Genomic DNA, 18934 nt, shown 5'->3' on the forward strand with positions numbered 1-18934 from the left:
AGTGATTTGAATAGATACTTCACTGAGGAAGATACACAGACAGCACATAAGGACAGGAAAGGATGCTCAACATCATGAATCATTAAGGAAATGCAAATGAAAACCACAGTAAGACACCGCTAGAGACCAACCAGAATGGTAAAAATTAAAAAGACTGAGCACGCCCAGTGAGGGTGAGCTAGAACTGGGGAAACTAGACCCTCGCTCGCCGCTGGTGGATGGGATGTAGCGCGTCACTTTGGAAACAGCCTGGCGCTGTCTGAGCACAGAAACGGCACACCCACCCTATCATCCAGCCACGCCACTCCAGGCACTTGCCTCAGGGACATGAAAGCAGACGTCCCCACACAGAGCTCTATGCAAATGTTCATGGCACCTTCACCTGTAATAGCACCAACTAGAAACAGCCCGCATGTCTACCAAGAGGTAAACGGACAAACTGAGGCATATCCATACAACAGATGAAGAAAGAATGAAATTAACTGATAAATGCTACAACATGGGTGAATCTCAAAATAACTGCTGAGTGAAGAAGCCAGACTACAAAAAAAGTGTTTAGTGTATGATTTCATTTATATAAAATTCTAGAAAATGTAAACAAGTCTAGAGTGACAAAAAGCAGAGCAGCAGTGGCCTGGGAGCAGGGAGGGGCAAAAGGGACTCCAAAGTGGCAGAACAAACCTTGAAGGGTGATGGATATGTTCACCACGGTGTTTGCAGCGACAGTTGAACAGTGTATTCATATGTCAAAACTTACCAAATTGTACACTTGGAATATGGACATTTTATTACCTAAGTATAACTCAATAAAACTGTTTCACACTTAGGGGGAGAGTAGCATAACACTGGTAACTTTTTATTTTGTCAAGTAAGAATACTCTTTAAAAACTACCAGCTCTCATCACCAACACTGAAAGAAAGGACATTTTAAAACTAAAAGATACAATGGTCACAAGGTTTACCAGGCCTCAGGTGAAGCTTTCCCAGGTACATCTCCATCTCAACCTGGTATTTCCTCCTGGAAGGGCACGCTGGAGACCACCATGGTACTGTGGGACCAAGACGCCACTTCCCTCCCCTCCAAGAGGACAAGAATTCTGTCCCAAGAAGAATATGCCCCAAAAGTTTCCAGGAGCTTCTATGCAGCTGAAGAAGTGAACTAACTTGTTTCTACAAGAGCTACTCACCCCTGTGCCAGGGTATCTGTGGTTTGCAGCTGGGAAAAGTTCCATAAGTCAACATTAAAACTCTTCACTGGGATTCCTCAGGCTAAAGTCCGCTGAGATAAAGCAGAAATAAAATATGAGCTCTAAAGAAGACCACGATGTAGACTGGAATCCTTCTGATATTGAGCCAGAAAGCTAACAAAATCCAAAAGATGTCATCAGCAAAGCCCTAGAGGAAGATTTTGGGTAAAACGGTGCAGCAGTAAGTGGTCCTCCTCACATGATGCTGTTTAGTAGTAAGAATGACTGGGCAGAGGCACCAGTGTGCTCTCAAACCCACCTCCCCATGCACTGGGTGCTCCAGGCCTGGCCCCGAGTCCCATGTGTCAGGACAGAGAGGGACACCCCCAAGTATACTCATAAAATAAGCATGGATTTTATCACTTCAAGAAACCAGATACACATGAATCCAGGGCAGTGTTCTAATGTGCACTTGTGGGGACACACCAGCCTGCACATCCAAGCTCTGTCCACACAGCAACCATGTGGCCACCTTGCACCGGAGGCATGTGCATGCTGTGGTCCAGCCCACCCGCAGCAGGAGGCACCCAGGCAAGAGGCCCACACAGGCCTTGTATGTGAGCCAGGGGTCACTGGGGCAGGGAATTCCAGGGTCTCTGTCCCTGTGCATGGTCTAGAAGGCAAGACACAGGTTTCAGGTAGGCACCACCCATTGGCCTCACCTGTGAGAACTGTCACACTAAAAAAGGGCCCAGGGCAGGGGTCCCACATGCCCAGTCTAGGGCAACCTTGACATATGAAAGGTCTTGGGGCTCCTCTGTAACCCCAAGTAGCCCCGCACATCCACACCTGGAACTACAGCCTCACAGCCAGCCAAAGCAGCCACAACAGCTGCCTCTTCCTGGCTCAGAGATCCTTCTCTCTTTCAGCACCCCCCACCCACCCCAACCCTTGGTCTCCATCTCACTGGACGTCACACCAGGACTCCCCTCACTGCACCTCACCCCCTTAGACTGGAAACTCTAATTAGACCACCTCCCTGACTCCCTCAGGACCCTGCTTCCAACAATCACTCGTGGTTGCACAGACAAAGAGGACAGTGTCCCCCCTCCCAGTCTCGGGGCTGCTCCGGACCCCAGCTGCCAGGAAGAATAACTGGATGCCGCAACATTTAATTATCACGGAGCCAAATGCAGCCCAACTAACTGCAGAAAAACTTAACTGGGGCATTTAGTCTTGTTCACAGTAACTGCAAAGGTGCAGTTTTCTGTCTCACGTGAAGTGTGGCAAGCCTTAGAAGGAGACAGAACTATGAAGTTATTAACGTAAATGTTTAAAGAATGAGCAGCTGTCAATGCCAGCAGGATGGCAGCTTGCAAACTACCAGTCAGAATAATGATCCTGTTAGGTCTGGGCTGAGTCAAGATCACAACTGTTTCATTCCACCCTCCACAACAGAGACAAAGTTTTTTAAAGCAACTTTTCAGGAAACTACTGTGTTCATTGGGCAGTGCCTTAAAAGTTACAAGAAAACAACTGTCTGGTGCAGAAAAACCGGTGTGCATGTAAATCTCTTCAACCAAGAACTAAATAACATGCATTTCAAATGTCCTTCACCAGGCAATCATTTGGGACTAAGGATGTGATTATGCAATTTGCTAACAGTAAATATATATACACTGATAACTGCAAGTGTCTATAACATCCACCATGTAGAGGCCTTAAAACATGGTCCACCCATGTTTCCCTCCTCAAACAAAACACTATGATGTGACAGTCAGGTCAAGATTACATTTTTTTTTTTTTTTTTTTTTTTTAGAGACAGGGTCTTGCACTGTCACTGGGCTAGAGTGCAATGGCATCATCGTGGCTCACTGCAACCTCAAACTCCTGGCTCTAGCAATCCTCCTGCCTCAGCCTCCCAGGTGGCTGGACTACAAGCATGTGCCACCCCACCTAATTTTTCTATTTTTTGTGGAGACAGGGTCTCGCTAAGTTGCTCAGGCTGAAGATTATACTTCTGACTGTGAAGAAAACAATGGAAATGGTCCCAGACAAAATGGATACACTTAATTTTTGTTGGCATTTCTGATGGTGTCCTTAGGCCTGGCTTGCTGAGTTCTACAGCCCCAAGCTGCACACTGATGACAGGCACACAGCACACTTCCCAGCTATGAGGCCTGTCACTTCTGCTAGGCCCAGCTTTCTCACCTGCACAACTAAGTTGTCGTGAGCATAAGTGTAATCATGCAAGGAAAAGTAGGGTACCTGGCATAAAATGAGCCTCAATAAATATTAATTTTTTAAAAATCATATGATAATGATTGTGAAGTCAAAAACCAGTTCAGGGAAGTAAAGGCTGCAAGGGAACTGGGAGGCTGGCAACGAGCCTGGCCTCAAGCGGACAGAATGAGGCTGGCCTCCCCTCCACCCTGGGCCGGAGTGTTTAATCATGCTCTGCCGTGTCCCTGTTGTGGCTCCAAGGCCTAGAACCATGCCTGGCACATGGAAGACATTCAAATATTTGTTGAATAAATGAAAGGAGATTTATGAACTCATTGGAATTGCATGCAAAAATGTCTGAGTCCATTTCTAGAGGGAGAGTATCTATTTTCATGAAATTCTAAAGGAAATATGAGACCCAAATACAGGTCAAGAAACATTGCTGAGTTCCACCCATGTGTCTCAGCACCAAGGATAGGTGAGCAAGGCAGTAAAATTACAGAGCAAAATCTAACAAAGACTAGAGCCTTCCTGGAAAAGAGAAGGTTTCCCAGGGGCTGGCCCCCACATAATCACCAACTTAGCCAAGGGCAGTCCCCAGCCTTTAAGTCTGCAGTTTGGATTTGGGAAGGTACTTGGAAACTAGACCTCAGGTCAGGGTGGGAGCGGGGGAAAGTGCAGGAAGTTGTTGAATAAAAATAAAAAATCACTCAGTACCACTAAGGCACCCTAGGAGAGACAGGTATCAGTGACACAGAGCATGCTCCCAGAGAATCAAGGGACTAGGCAAAATCCCTTCAGGGTCCCTGGATACAGGAACCTTCTTTGCTGCCATGGAGATTTCAGACGTTCTCCCAGTTTGAACCTGGTTTGGATTCTGGGCTCCTGACTTAGCTTCTAGTTTACTACTCAGTCCAGCCACGCTAGGGACTCCACCTCCCCAGCACGCCCCAACCCATGAGGCAAGTAGACGCCAGAAGACAGAAGAGCAGACACCAAAAGACAGCACAAGAAAAGTGCAACATTGAACTTCTACCAAACTCCCCCCCATGAAAAGACCCTTTTTAAAGATCAACAAGGTCCCTAGATCCCTAGATGATAGCATTTTTCACATTCAATGATTTAAGAAATCAAGATGAAAAAAGGCTAGCTACTACTATAAATTCGAGTTTTAAAATAAACTGGTACTTTATTAATCATAATCATAGCATCATTAATATACAATAAAATATAAATGCTTTGTAAGTGTGCGGACGTGTGTGTACCAGGGCATTAACAAGTCCATCTACGAATTACGCCCATGGGCACAGCCTGGAGGAGCAGTCCCTCGGCAGTCACCCCCTAACTTCCTGGGGTGCGGGGGCCACTGTGGGGGACCAACACCACAATGAAGTGAAAACCTGGAGACAGACCCGGCTCTGAAGAGTCAGTAAGCTTCTCTGAGCCTGTTTCCACAGCTGTAAAGTGGGAATCAAAGAGTCACGTGGCAGGATGGTGGGGCGGCTCAGGGGCACACCAACGGTTGTGCTACACAGAGCTTGCTACAAGTGCAGCGCTGTCCCAAGTTCAGGGCACAGATTCATTCATTCATCCAACCCACACAACAATCCTATCATTATCCCCATTGTAAAGGTGAGAGAGGTCCCACAATAAATTGCAGAGCTGGAATTCAAGCCCAGGCAACGCAGCTGCTGAGCTCCTTACGTAATAATAACTCACTGTACACACTTGTAGCCCACTGCACTGGCTGGTTCAAGACTGGAACTCAGCAGAGGCTTGTCCTTGTCCCCTGGCTCCCAAGAGGGGCCCTCCTCTGGGGGAAAGCATCTGGGTTCCAGGTCAGGGCCCCAAAAGCCAGGCCCTCCTCAACAGCAGGGACCTGCAGAGGGAGCGGGGAGCAGGCTTCACAGCCTTTGTGGGGACTGGCAATTCGCCAACTCTACCCTAGGGAGGGAATACCCCTCTCCCACCTGGCATTCCCAGGAGTTCCCAGTGGGCTGAGAGAGTTTGTCTCCACCTCTGCCAAACACACTGCTAACACGAAGTTTTTGGAGGGCAGGGATTGGAGGAGGTTTTCCAGCCACCCCACCCCCTTATGCATTAGTAAGAGCACATGTTACGTTAAACTATTTCTAAATTTCATGAACCTGCAAGTTCCTGATAGAAGTAGCAGACAGAAAAGCACAGGTCCAAAACAGCAATTCTGGAAACGAGTGCACACACGAAAAAACGTCAAGGAAAGTGACCGTGTGAGCTTTAAAGGGAGGTGATGAGACAGCCCCAAGCCCCCATCAGCAACTTCAAACCCACACTTGCAAGAGTAAGAAAGAAGGAAATAAATCCAAAAGGAAATAAAAGCAGCATTACAGAAAATAACAAAGGATAAATCTGGAATTTATTATACCCACCATTTCACTCAGTCTTCACAAAAGGAGACACACTGCAGCACTGCAGGGATCCAGGCACATGAACTTTTTCCCATGACTTACAGGTGGTCAGGACGCCCCTGTGGTCCACGAGAAGGCCCCGTTTCTGTGGGACTGTCAGGCAAGGCCCAGCCCTGGGCCCCAGCAACCAGCCCCAGGTCTAAGAAGCAGAAGAAACTTGAAGGGAGAGCACAAGAAGCCCTTGCTCTCTGTCCCACCGAGAATAAAGCCTGGGTGAAGGGCTGCTAAAGATTCATGGTCAGTTACCAAAAGTCCAGTCTCAAAATAAAGCAGCCCCATGCCACGCCACCCAGCCAAGCCTGGGGCAGCTGAGCAGGGATTTCGCAGGGTAATAAAACAGGAAGCTTGGAAAGGACAAAGAGGCACAGAGAGCGTATGCCTCTGGGGCTTGGTGGCTAATGTCAGCTTCGCTGAGAAGCTCTACGGATGACTTGGGGCTTCCATCCAGCCCCTGCCAGGGCCGTCACCACACACACAACCAACAGCTCAGCCAGTTGCCTAGGCAACAGCAACCTAGACGTGTTTAGGCATCTATAGAAACCAGGGCGAAGTACAATTTCCACGTTTGTGATAAAAATGCAGAATACCAAGCACAGAGCAAAGCATTACTCTAAAATTTAGATTTATTGACAGAATAAACAGGGCTAGGAGGGGAAGCAGGAAGCTGGGCAGCGCCTAGCAGAGCCAGCACAGTCAGACTAGCCCTAGACTGTGGGCACCGAAAGCCCGCTTGTGCCTGGGAAACAAAACGCTTGTTATGTGTTGTTTGTGATGGTTTCCTCTTATTTCTACCTTAGTAAGTAGTAAAGTCTCTATTTTGTTGTGAGCACCAGCTTTTCTTAGCTGGGATAAGAGGAACCAAGAAAAGTGAGCTTTTACCCAAAGTGAGTCCAGAGAACTAAAAGAGAAACAGCCCCTGGGGGAAGGGTGGGTGGCATGGTGGAGGCAGCAGGAATCCAAAGAGGGGACCCAGGGATAAGAGCTGAGGTCGGCTGGATCAGCCACTTTCCCCACCTGAAGCCCCTCCTTGTGTCTGCTAAGCACTTTGTCCTTTACAGACCCTGGAAAATGAGTAGCCAGGAAAACAGCACTCCCCTAGGTCTGAGAGTAAACAGCTAAGAGACGGTGAAAGGTGGGAAAGTAAGTCAGCCCACGGGGAGGGGACATGATGGAAGGACACAATGGACTGCAGAATAAACAAACAAGGAGAGTAAACACCAATGCTATAAACCTCCCAGTATGTTCCCTTTGAGACGTTTGTCTCTAGCAAGGAACAGAGATCAGAACATCCATGAGAACAGTACCTAGAAGCCACAGAGCATAGTATGACCCCGTAAGCTGTCCTGATTTACGAGTGATATCAGCAAAAACAACCTTGCATAGTCTTCCCCAGTAAAGCATACGTGAGGAAAAGAAATCTAGAACAAGTTCCATGAGATACTGTGGTTCAGAGTACTGAGTTGATGAAGAATGCAACTACAAACATGTACGACCTTGGGAATGTCGAATATTAGCTCAGGGAATTAATAATAAAGTAGCAAGGACTTTCTAAATGCTTCTTGATCATGAAAGTAAACTAACCAATTCAAGTAAAATGATATCCAGCAACTTAGGAAGGAAATGTGACTCACTTAAGAAACCCTCACACAAGTTTCTTATCTCACAGACACTTGAAAGTTCTGAAGGCCAAGGCACCTTAAAGAGAAAGAATCCCAATTTTTCCACCCAAAATATCAGAAAACTAAACTTACAAGCAGCAGAACAGGCTTTCAAAGCACTCCTAAGATATCTATACCCTTTAATCCAAGATTTCTATTCCTGGGAATTTATCCCCAGGAACTAATAACACAGATGAAAAAATAAAAATGAAACTGTAAACTTCAAATTCATCTACATTAGCAAAAAAGTGGAAATAACCTAAAATGTCCAGCACTAGAGAATGTTTTAATCTCATTGCATCAACAGGATAATAAAACCATTTATAATCTTTTTAAAGACAATGGTAAAACATGGAAAATATTTGAGAAAATATTTAAGTGAGTCTGAAGGACAGAATTGTAACAGTGTCAATTACTGAAAACACTGAGGTCAGTGCAGGCTTCAAATCCTCTCCCCTATTTACAACCTGGGTGACCTGGGACTAAGCACCTGATCTCACTACCTACAGCTTCCTCATGTTCAAACTAATAACCTCAACGCATCATTGTCAATGTATCTCCTTGTGTCTTCTGAAGTTTGGTACAAGCTGGCAGCCAATAGGTTACTCAGGCCAGGCGCGGTGGCTCACGCCTGTAATCCTAGCACTCTGGGAGGCCGAGGCGGGAGGATTGTTTGAGCTCAGGAGTTCAAGACCAGCCTGAGCAAGAGCGAGACTCCATCTCTACCAAAAAAATAGAAAGAAATTATCTGGACAACTAAAAATACATAGAAAAAATTAGCCGGGCATGGTGGCACATGCCTGTAGTCCCAGCTACGCAGGAGGCTGAGGCAGGAGGATTGCTTGAGCCCAGAAGTTTGAGGTTGCTGTGAGCTAGGCTGACGCCATGGCACTCTACCCTGGGCAACAGACCGAGATTCTGTCTCCAAAAAAAAAAAAATAGGTTATTCGATCTAAAATACACAAAAACCTCTATGCACGTGGAAGGTAAGCTACAAAGAGAACCCTTTATTCAGAAAACTCTATTTTCTACGTTGCACCCTTGATTTTTAAAAGACCTTAAAGACAATAAAGCAAAAAGAAGTCATTTGAAACAAAAATGTTGATTATCACAAGCATAAAAATAAACATCTGCTCTAATATACCTGAGCAAATGCTCTTCATTTGATATCACAATAGCAACAAAATGTGAAGATCTTTCACAATTCTACAAAGTATGGTGCTCTATAGAAATGTAATTTCTTCTCCCTCAACTACCTTCTCTTTAGGATGCAGCTGTCAAAGGGAAGGCAACAGCACTCCTAAGCCAGGGCCTCTGGAAACCTCGTCCTGCCTCAAGTGGGACGCATCAGTGGGTGTGTGTGTGTGAGCCTGTCGCCCATTGCCTTGGCTATGTGTCAACAGCTCTCCCTTTTCTGCCCTATCTCCCTGCTGCATAAATTACTGCAAACTTTCAGATTACCTTAGCCAAGTTAGTTGCAGACACAGATCCTGCCTTAAACCAAAAGACCACATAAGTTCAAGCCCCTGCTCAGGCACCGCTCCCCCACCCCCAAAAGGACCACATAATCTACCTCATTTCTATGTTTCTGAGAGACGGGGAAGGAAAATTAACTTTTAAAGATTTTCTCATCTAAGGGTGAGTGACTCAGAATTTACTTATTCAAGGCAGCAAGATAAAATGAAATGAGTGTGGTCTTCAGAGTCAGGCTGAGGGTCAACTCTGACGCTGACCTCTGAAGGTCACAATCTCTCTGAGCTTCGATTCCCTGGTGTGTAAAGTGGCATGAACACTATCCTGTTGCAAGAATTATATGAGCAGAAACATGGTCTTCTTGTATGGTCCCTCGGTAAACCCCAGAACACAGGGACCTGTCCCAGGCGGTTAGCCCCCTCACCACTGATTCTGTCCCCACTCATGGCATGTCCTCCTTTGTGGCACACGCTCAGACTCCTTATCTGATGATACATTTGTGGGTGCAGAGGTTGCAATTGCTTAATTTAAACATCATTATGTCCAAGCTAAACTGGGAGCAGGCAGGCCAGCTCCAGCCAATCAGTCAGCTACAAAACCCACTAATGGTGGGCTTGCAGCACCGTGCAGGGAGCAGAGCCTGCTCTGTGGTTCCTCTGAAGACCACAATTCACGATCTTGGCATACTCAGCTGGCGACAACATAATTTGGTATAATGGAACACAAACATAGTTTAAAATATGAAAATGTTCACAAACTACAGTTTGGCTATCATTTTATAATAATAAAATTTCATTTAATTCAACAGGAAACTTCCAAACACTAGCCACGGTTGATTCTATGCCTTAAAGACCACCCTGCAGGTCCAGGCAGAGGCCCCATAACTAGCCTCCCTGGGGGCTCTGGGCATGGGCTCAAAGGCCCCTGTGGGGTCGTGGCTGGTGGCCTCAGGCAAAGCCACTGATCTCTCCAGCTCTCCCTCTCTTCCCCCTCTGAATGATAAAGGGGGAAGCAAACCATCAAGGCTGTTCTGAAAAGAAAACAAGGGCTGTGGAAACCTCTTGGTAAAGTGCAAATGCCTACACAACCCAGTTGCTTTTATATATACTTATTTTAATTATAAAGTCAAGTTATTATTTAAATATTAGTTCTACAAGTAAAAGGGCACTGGTACAATCTGGGAAACAAGGAGAAACCGTAATTCTACAACCTTAACTATAATTAGTGTGTATGATGTTTAACACTATTTCACACATCTGATCAATGTACATACAGCTTTATCATTTACAATACTTTGCAAGTCCTCCTACTTTTAATCACCCACATATGAGCTATCATCACTGTCACACATGCGCCCATCCATTCCTGAGTCACTAAGCAGTCACAGCAGCGTTCCTTCATCGCAGGGTTAGGCTTCCTGTAACCCACCACCTTAAACTCAGGCACAGAATCACCAACCCAGAAGGAAGCAAGGCCTCTGCACGGTGGCGGGCTGCCTTCAAAACCCAGAGAGGATACAACCATCCTCAGGCCCTCCCCTCCGACAAGAAGACAGAAGAGACGGAAGCTCAGAGGTGATGAGAAGCGAGAAGACAGGCCTTGTAAGTGCCAGGACACGAACGTATTCTGTGTAGGGCCTGAGGCCTCACCTATATCAATGACCTGTGACAGAGTCCTTATGACCCTGAGTCACCAAGAAAAGGTTCAAACACACTAAATATACTTTGGAGAAAATCCTTTTGGAAGGATTTTCAATAGAATTGGATAAAATAAAATCAATTAAGGCACTTTAAAGGTATAGTTTGATTAATTAGCAAATTTGCCTAATTAGACATTGCACTTCACGGGAACCAAAGTTACTGAGCAAGAACTATGAGCGCAGGTGCTGAGCCCCAGGGCCCATTACCTCACGGGCCCTACCGTAATCTCCTGTGAGGAAGGCTGTCAGTACCCTGGTGCAATGGACTGAATACATTCCCCAAAAATTCCATGTTGAAATTCTACCTCTATATTTGATGGTATTAGGAGGTGGTGCCTTTGGGAGCTAATTAGGTCATGAGGGTGGAGCCCTCATGAATGAGACTAGTGCCCTTATGAAAGAGACCTCAGAGAGCTCTCTTGCCCTCTGTCCACCACGTGAGGATACAAGGAGAAGCTGGCGGTCTGTAACCTGGAAAAACACCCCCACTAGAACCCAATCATGCTGGCACCCTGCTCTCAGACTTCCAGTCTCCAGAACGGTAAGAAATAAACATCTGTTGTTCACAAGTCACTCAGTCTACAGTACTTTGTCACAGCAGCCCAAATTAAGGCACCTAGTTTTGGACACATTGAAACATTTGGCCAAGGAAGGCCACGGTCACCTAAGTGTGGAGCTGGAACCCAAATCCAGGGTTGTCTAACTCCAAAACCGTGTTTCTTTCTTTCTTTCCTTGCCTTCCTTCCTCCCTTTGAGGGGGTCCTGCAATGCTGCAGGACCTGCAAACAGGTCTCAAACTCCTGGCCTCCAGCGATCCTCCCACCTTGGCCTCCTCCCTAGTTGCTGGGATTACAAGCGTGAGCCACCACACTTGGCATCAAAACTATGTTTCTAACCTTCAATACCTTACTACAATATTACCTGTCTTCTGCAGGAAGTGAAAGTTACATGCTAATCTCATAGATCTGTAAGCATAAACCATATGGAAAGAGAAGTAGAACCCAGGCAGTCACTGCACTACCAACCAAAAATGTAAACTCAAGCAAAGAGACTGAGTCAAGACTGAAGCCATTCCCACCCAGAAACCCCTCTCATTAGAGGGTTGAGCCACTGCTCAACATCAATGGCAATCCTTGAGCTTCCAGGGACATAAGTGACATTTATGAAAATGAGCCACCTGAATCACCCCTCCCCCATCTGCATCCCTGACTTCTCAACTGACATTTTGCTTTCCAGATCTTCATCTGGTTATGTTTAATACCTAGAAATGGCTCCCCAGTGAACTCCATCCTCCAGAAGGCCCCAACCCCCAAGCTTGGCATACAAGGCATGACACAACCTGAAGCCCTTCCTCCTCCCACCCACAGCAGCCCCCCTCATACCACGCCACTTGCACCCCACGTTCCTTATGACTCTGCAGTTCTACCCAGAACACTCCTCCCCCTCAGCTGCACCTGGAGAGCACCTGTGGCTCTGGGAAACCCTTCCAAAGTCACCTCCCTGAAGGTCAGCTCTCTGCAGTGTCCTGAGTGCAGTCAGACCCACCCTCCCTCGGCCCCCACAACTCTGTACACACTCCCATCTGGTACTGTCACGATGAAATACGATTGTCTCTAGGCTTACTGCCTACACTGAGCTGCCTACGCAAAGCAAGAGGGTCACCTTAGTCTCAGGTGGGCAAAGCTGTGGGCAGAGCTGGGGCACCACATACACAGCGTCCAGAACACCCCTTTCGACCCACCTCGCCATGGCCCTTCACCCACAATGCTCCCTCCACACGAGCAGGAGAAATACCCTCCACATGTTCTCAGCCCAGGGAGTGACATGAAAATAAACAGCAGGAACTTCCACATGGAAGCGTAAAGGAGTCAGTCCCCCAGCTCACTGTTGGCAACTCTGCCACTCCAATATTTATATCACATGTAACCTGACAGGACAGGTGGATTCCTCCATACATGCCCCACATTTGAGTGATACCTACTGAGTGTAGCACTATCAACTTCCACATCTGAGCATTCAAAACATTTTTTTTTTTTGAGACCAGAGTCTTGCTCTATCACCTCGACTAGAGTGGCATCAACCTAGCTCACTGCAACCTCAAACTCCTCGGCTCAAGCAATCCTCCTGCCTCAGCCTCCCAAGCAGCTGGGACTACAGGCATGTGCCAGTGCACATGGCTAATTTTTTTTTCTATTTTTAATAGAGACAGGGTCTCGCTCTTGCTCAGGCTGGTTTCAAACTCCTGGCCTCAAGCAATCCTCCCGCCTTGGCCTCCCAGAGTGCTAGGATTACAGGCATGAGCCATCGCACCCGGCCTCAAAACATCTTTATTTTAATCAGAAACCATCTAACATCTGCAAGGCTTTAAAAGTTTAGAGTTCTTTTACACACATGAGCTCTTTATATAGCTGAGACTCTGTACTATTAATAAGCTGAAAAAAATCAGTTCATAAAATGTTAGGAATCCGGCCAGAAGGCCACAAGAAGCCACTGTTGGACAGTCCTGGTCACTGGCACATCCACACCCAACTTTCAAACCCACCCAGTGGCTGTGGGCCCAGGGAGAGGCCTCCCAGGCTGCAGGGACCAACTCATCTGTGAGGACATATTTGGATGGGACAAGTCAGACATTTGGAATTTTCACTTAACATTTATTTCACTACTTTCTCAAGTGCTAAGCAACTGAGAAGTAATTTCAATGTACTCTTTAATCAATAAACATTAAATAAGTCTGCTCAAATGCTCAAGTCCTACAATTTGTCCCTATAAAAAATGTGACAAGAAAAAATAACAAAACAAGTAACCTTTTCACAATCAGACAGAAAGGTGTTTAGTGATCCAAATTCAGACAGAAAAACAGTCCTTTCAGCAGATAAACAAATAGTTTTCTCTGCAAGTGACACATTCTGGGATATTTACACTGCCAAACCTAACTCATAATGACAACCACCAAGGAAGCAAAACCTAATGGAAAAGCCCCAGGCTGGCAACCAGGAGCCCCAGTTCCAGGACAGGACTCTGGCTGTGTGATCCTATCAAAATGGTGGCCGAGCCTGGCACCCCTTTCTTCATCACAAAAAACAGGTGGCTTCATCTGTTGCCACTCAGAAATGTTATGAGGACAAAAAATTGAGAGGTGAAAGTGCTTTGGAATGTGTGTCTTCTATAAATACAAGTCACCATTATTATTAGCTCAAAGATGACCGGGAAAATAGGATTACAGAATATCAGAGGCAAGAGGGGGCTTAGAGATGGAATGATCCAGTTCTTAATCTGGCTCCAGGCCCCTAAAGCTGTCCACATGTGTGCTTTCTGGGAAGGGGTCACAGCTGTTATCAGATTCTCAAAATGTTCAGAACCTCTAAACCTTTCATTTTACAAATGTGAAAACTGAGACCCTAAGATGTGTATTGACTGCCCCAGACCTCAGGGTTAGTTACGGAAAGGCTGGACAAGAGTCCAAGGCTCCTAGTCTCCATCCACACTCCTCCTGCTCTGCCATCCTGGGAAGGAAAAGAAAAAGTCACATAAATTTTTTTTTTTTTTTTTGAGACAGAGTCTCGCTCTGTTGCCTGGGCTAGAGTGCTGTGGCGTCAGCCTAGCTCACAGCAACCGCAAACTCCTGGGCTCAAGCAATCCTTCTGCCTCAGCCTCCCAAGTAGCTGGGACTACAGGCATGCGCCACCAGGCCTGGCTAATTTTTTCTATATATATTTTCAGTTGTCCAGGTAATTTCTTTCTATTTTTAGTAGAGACGGGAGTCTCACTCTTGCTCAGGCTGGTCTCGAAGTTCTGACCTTGAGTGATCCTCCTGCCTCAGCCTCCCAGAGTGCTAGGATTACAGGCGTGAGCCACCATGCCCGGCCAAAATCACATAAATTTTATGTAGCCACAGAATATGTTACATAAGCCACTATACAGGCAGTTTCTAAAGTTATAGCAAGTTTTTATCCTTCTTTATCCTTTTTAAGACTTCTTGCTGAGGTCTTTGATAGTGAAGGTGCCATTTTAATCATTTTTATATTCTCATCTCTGTCTAGTTCAGTACCTGGAGTGGAGAAACATACATATGATTCTTGGCCGCAGGGTGGCTCATGCCTGCAATCTCAGCACTTTGGGAGGCTGAGGCAGGAGGATCACTTGAGGCCAGGAGTTCAAGACCAGCCTGTGTAACACAGCAAAACCTCATCTCTACAAAAAGTAGAAAAATTAGCTGGGTATGGTGGTACACACTTGTAGTCCCAGCTACACAGGAAGCTGAGGTAGGAAGATTGCTTGAACCCAGGAGTTTGAGGCTGCAGTGAGCAATGATGATGCCACTGCACTCTAGCTGGGGTGACACAGTGAGACTCTGTCTCAAAAAAAAAAAAACAAAATAGGCCAGACACAGTGGCTCACGCCTGTAATCCTAACACTCTGGGAGGCCAAGGCGGCGGATCGTTTGAGCTCAGGAGTTCGAGACCAGCCTGAGCAAGAGCGAGATCCTGTCTCTACCAAAAAAATAGAAAGAAATTAGCTGGACAACTAAAAATATATAGAAAAAAATTAGCCGGGCATGGTGGCACATACCTGCAGTCCCAGCTACTCGGAAGGCTGTGGCAGGAGGATGGCTTGAGCCCAGAAGTTTGAGGTTGCTGTGAGCTAGGCTGATGCCACGGCACTCTAGCCCAGGCAACAAAGTGAGACTCTGTCTCAAAAAATAAAAATAAAAATAAAAATGAAGTAAAAAAGGCTTTATTCTAAGAAGCAACAAAATAAGACTACGTGATGCTTTGTTAGTTTTATTAAGCAAACAGATAAAGGTGCAATAATGGGAATAAATGTAAGTCAATACATAATTTAAGAAGTGAGTTTTTTAGTTTTATGTGTGTTTTTAATCAAAATACCAAAACATGTGCTCTCAGATAGCTGCTGCCCCTCAAGTAGTTACCCTTGGAACTATGTAGATGCCAAAAATGTTGCACTGTGCAGAATACTTTCAGAATTCTTCTTTTAAGACTATCTCCATGGCCGGGCACAGTGGCTCATGCCTGTAATCCTAGCTCTCTGGGAGGCCGAGGTGGGAGGATAGCGGGAGCTCAGGGGTTCGACACCAGCCTGAGCACAGTGAGACCCCATCTCTATAAAAGAAAAAAAAAAAGAAGTACACAAAACAACAAAACCCAGCTGGGTGTTGTGGCATGCGCCTGTAGTCCCAGGTACCAGGGAGGCTGAGGCAGAGCATCACTTAAAGCCCAGGAGTTGGAGCTTGCAGTAAGGTACAATGACATCACTGCACTCTACCCAGGAACACCGAGTCACACTGTTTCTCAACAAAAAAAAAAAAAAAAGACTATCTCTAGTCAGCAGACAGAGCACAATCATCTGAATACTAAAAATCTGAAGAAATCGCTGCACAGTCATCCCAGGGACAACCACTGGGACCCATCAGGAGTCGAGTTGCAGGCACAGATAGACATGCTTTCAGGTATGTGAAGGATCACTGCCGTGGCCATGGAGACAGGACTGTATCTGTGGAATGCAAACTGACTTCGTAACTGAGGCATTGCTGCCTGCCTTCAGGTATGCAGCCACAGTTCAAACAATCTAATTGGAAAAAAACTGAGCCAGCACTATCGCTCACATGAACATGGTCATTACCCATGTTAAGTAGCCTACACGAAGCTGCCATCACAATCTGATGGCAGATAAGGCAGGTCCAATTCAGCTGGGAGGTACAGGTGAGGGTGGCCAGAAAGCACGTAGTAAATGCTACTGTGATCTCTAAACACAAGGTGCCATTACTATTATTATCAAAGAAACTTTGCGATCTTTTTGATATTCTATAACATCCAGGAACCATCAACTGATGACCTCTTCAGAAACAGGAAGGCTGAACATCATGCCCTTAACTCAGTCAGCATGGACGGTCAAGGGATGAGAAGAAGCAAAAAGCTAAGGACAGATGCCTTTCTGCTCCCTTCCCAGAAATGGCTGGCCATCAGAGATGCGGACTGGGTGCCCAGGAGTGGGGAAATACAATTTTATCTCCTGAAGCAGGCTACATTGGAAACCCAGATATTGTTTTTCACATATGCATACTTTCAGATTATTTAAATATTATGACCTCTTATACATTTGAAACTAAAGGTAGCAAAGTTCCAGTTCCCAAAGCAGTATGAGCTAGGGATTCCATTTCCATTCAAACGAGTTGTTGCTATTCTCCAAAAAAGTGAACAAAGAGTGCAGACTTAATCACTCATCTGCTCTTCTGTGTTATGTTACTTTCCCAAGTAATAAATATCATCAGCTTAATGGCCAGTTTCTTTAAAGCTTCAAGACTATTATCAAGAGAAAAACACACCACAGAAAAGTGTTTAATGTAGTGGCCTCACATCTCAACTAGCACAACCCCACCAAGGAGACTGCCAAGCTCCAGAATTAAGTTGAAATGCACACAGATGAAAGTTTTCCAGGTGAATCAAGAGAAATCCAAGTCGCACTGGCACACATTCAATGCCTCTATGAGGAGGCTGCACACTGGCAGACTCGTGAATCAAGCGCACTAAGAATGTTTTGGGCAAGAACAGGAGGGCTGGCATTCAACTGCCCACATGGTTGGTCCCCTTGCCCTGGGCTCCAACTGGCAGTCCCAGGAGGGCTAAAACAGAACTTCAGCACATTGGAATAACTGCAGAGGGGGGCACTGAAGAGGAGGAAAGGAAGGTGTGAGCTCACTGTCTGCAGCTCAAGTTTAAATTCTTTGAGCTGGTCTCTTGATTTTCATCGGGATAGCCAGGGAGTGTTTGGTAAACAGGTAATGAGTAGCCCAGGAGACTCTGAGTAGCTTACCCTCCTTAACCACAAAAACACGGGACAGCTGGGGTAAAGGAGAGAAGAGACCCAGGAACGGTGCACACACCCCACCCAAAGGCCACCTTCCCTCAGGCACCCAACCGGACAGTGGAATCCCCAGGGCGTGTCTACCTCAAAGGCTGTGGCTGTGTGGGCCCAAGGAGACAGCACAGCTTGCTCCCCTGACCAACTCCTTCCGAAAAGAAAATCGACCTTCTCTGACGGTGAATCAATGAAACTCAGCTGCGGAAATCACTACCTCTCCGATGGAGGACCTCTCAGGATGTCTCGCCAGGCTCAGAAGCTCCAGGGGAGGAGGGAGGGAGTTCACGTTTCCGATTCAGTGAGTCTGGGGAAACTCCAAGGGTCAAAAGGGCGGACACCCTCAGCCTCGCCTGCCTGGGCCCCAGCCTTAGGACCTGCTGGAGGAAGGGCTTTGCTCCCCCAGCCTCCCCAGACACACACTGAGCCAGGACAGGGAGGGTGGGAAGGAAGGAAATGGAGGACGGTCGTCAAAGCGCCCGAAAGGGCGCATCCGCAAGTGTCCCTCCTGCTCTCGCGCGCTCCTCCACGCCACCCTGGGACCGAGCCCTGCCCTCCGACTGGCGCTTCCCAGCCACACCGCTCCTCCGGCGCGGCTCCGCGCCACCCCTCGCTCACCGCGTGTCCCCCGTGAGCCTCTGCACCCCTTGGCTTCCCAGCTTTCTCTCAAATCGCGCCCCTCAGTGCCTCCTGAGCTGGCCCATCTCCCCCTCCTGCAGCTGCCTACAGACGCCCCTCATTACAGCCCGTTAGCCCCCGTGGCCCCGCTGCCGTACTTCTCTCCAGCGGCCCCGCCTCGGAAAGCTCACCAGCTCCCACCCCTTCCCCCAGCCGAGCCCACTCGCCCCCCGGCTGCCCCCAGGATGCCTTCTCCGCACGCCCCCTCCCACGGAGACAGGAAGTTCCGCGCCCGCGCGGCCCAACACACTTCCCTGCGGCCGCGGAGCTCCGAGCGGGCCCGGCGCAGCAGCCCTGACAGGGAGCTGGCCCCGCCGCCACGAGCGCCCTCGGGTCCCGCCCGCGGCGCCCCAACCGTCGCGGCGCGCCCCTCACCTCGATCGCCGCTCGCCTCCGGACTCGCCGCGGACCCTGTTCCGGCAGCTACAGCGTCTGCAGCCCCGACCCCGGCTCCCGCCCTCGCTCCGGCCGCGCTGCCCAGCCCTGCCCAGACCCGCAGCGGCCGCTTCTGCCGCCAGCCGCGACCGCCCCGCCCCCGCCGCGCCCGCTGTGCTCGCCCCATTGGCTACCGGACGCCGAGCCCCGCCCCATAGCCCCTTTGGCGCCCTGGATTGGGCCAGGAGAGCGAGGAGGCGGCACGCCCACTAGTGCGCGCAAGGGAACTCCCTTGGGCGCACATTGGTGGCTTCTCCT

At 47.7% G+C, this 18934-nt stretch overlaps 1 protein-coding gene across 2 annotated transcripts in view; it reads right to left on the minus strand.

The window, feature by feature from the left end:
- PACSIN2 (protein kinase C and casein kinase substrate in neurons 2) overlaps positions 1 to 18732 on the minus strand; it is a 121630-nt gene extending 102898 nt beyond the window's left edge. For both annotated transcript variants that reach the window (XM_069489511.1, XM_069489510.1), the window contains exon 1: positions 18617 to 18732. The gene's annotated coding sequence lies outside the window, so the exon portion shown is untranslated. The remainder of the gene's footprint in view (positions 1 to 18616) is intronic.
- Positions 18733 to 18934: the final 202 nt, after the last annotated feature.

The sequence above is a fragment of the Eulemur rufifrons genome, chromosome 16 (assembly GCF_041146395.1).
Source record: "Eulemur rufifrons isolate Redbay chromosome 16, OSU_ERuf_1, whole genome shotgun sequence".
Classification (NCBI taxonomy): Eukaryota; Metazoa; Chordata; class Mammalia; order Primates; family Lemuridae; genus Eulemur; species Eulemur rufifrons.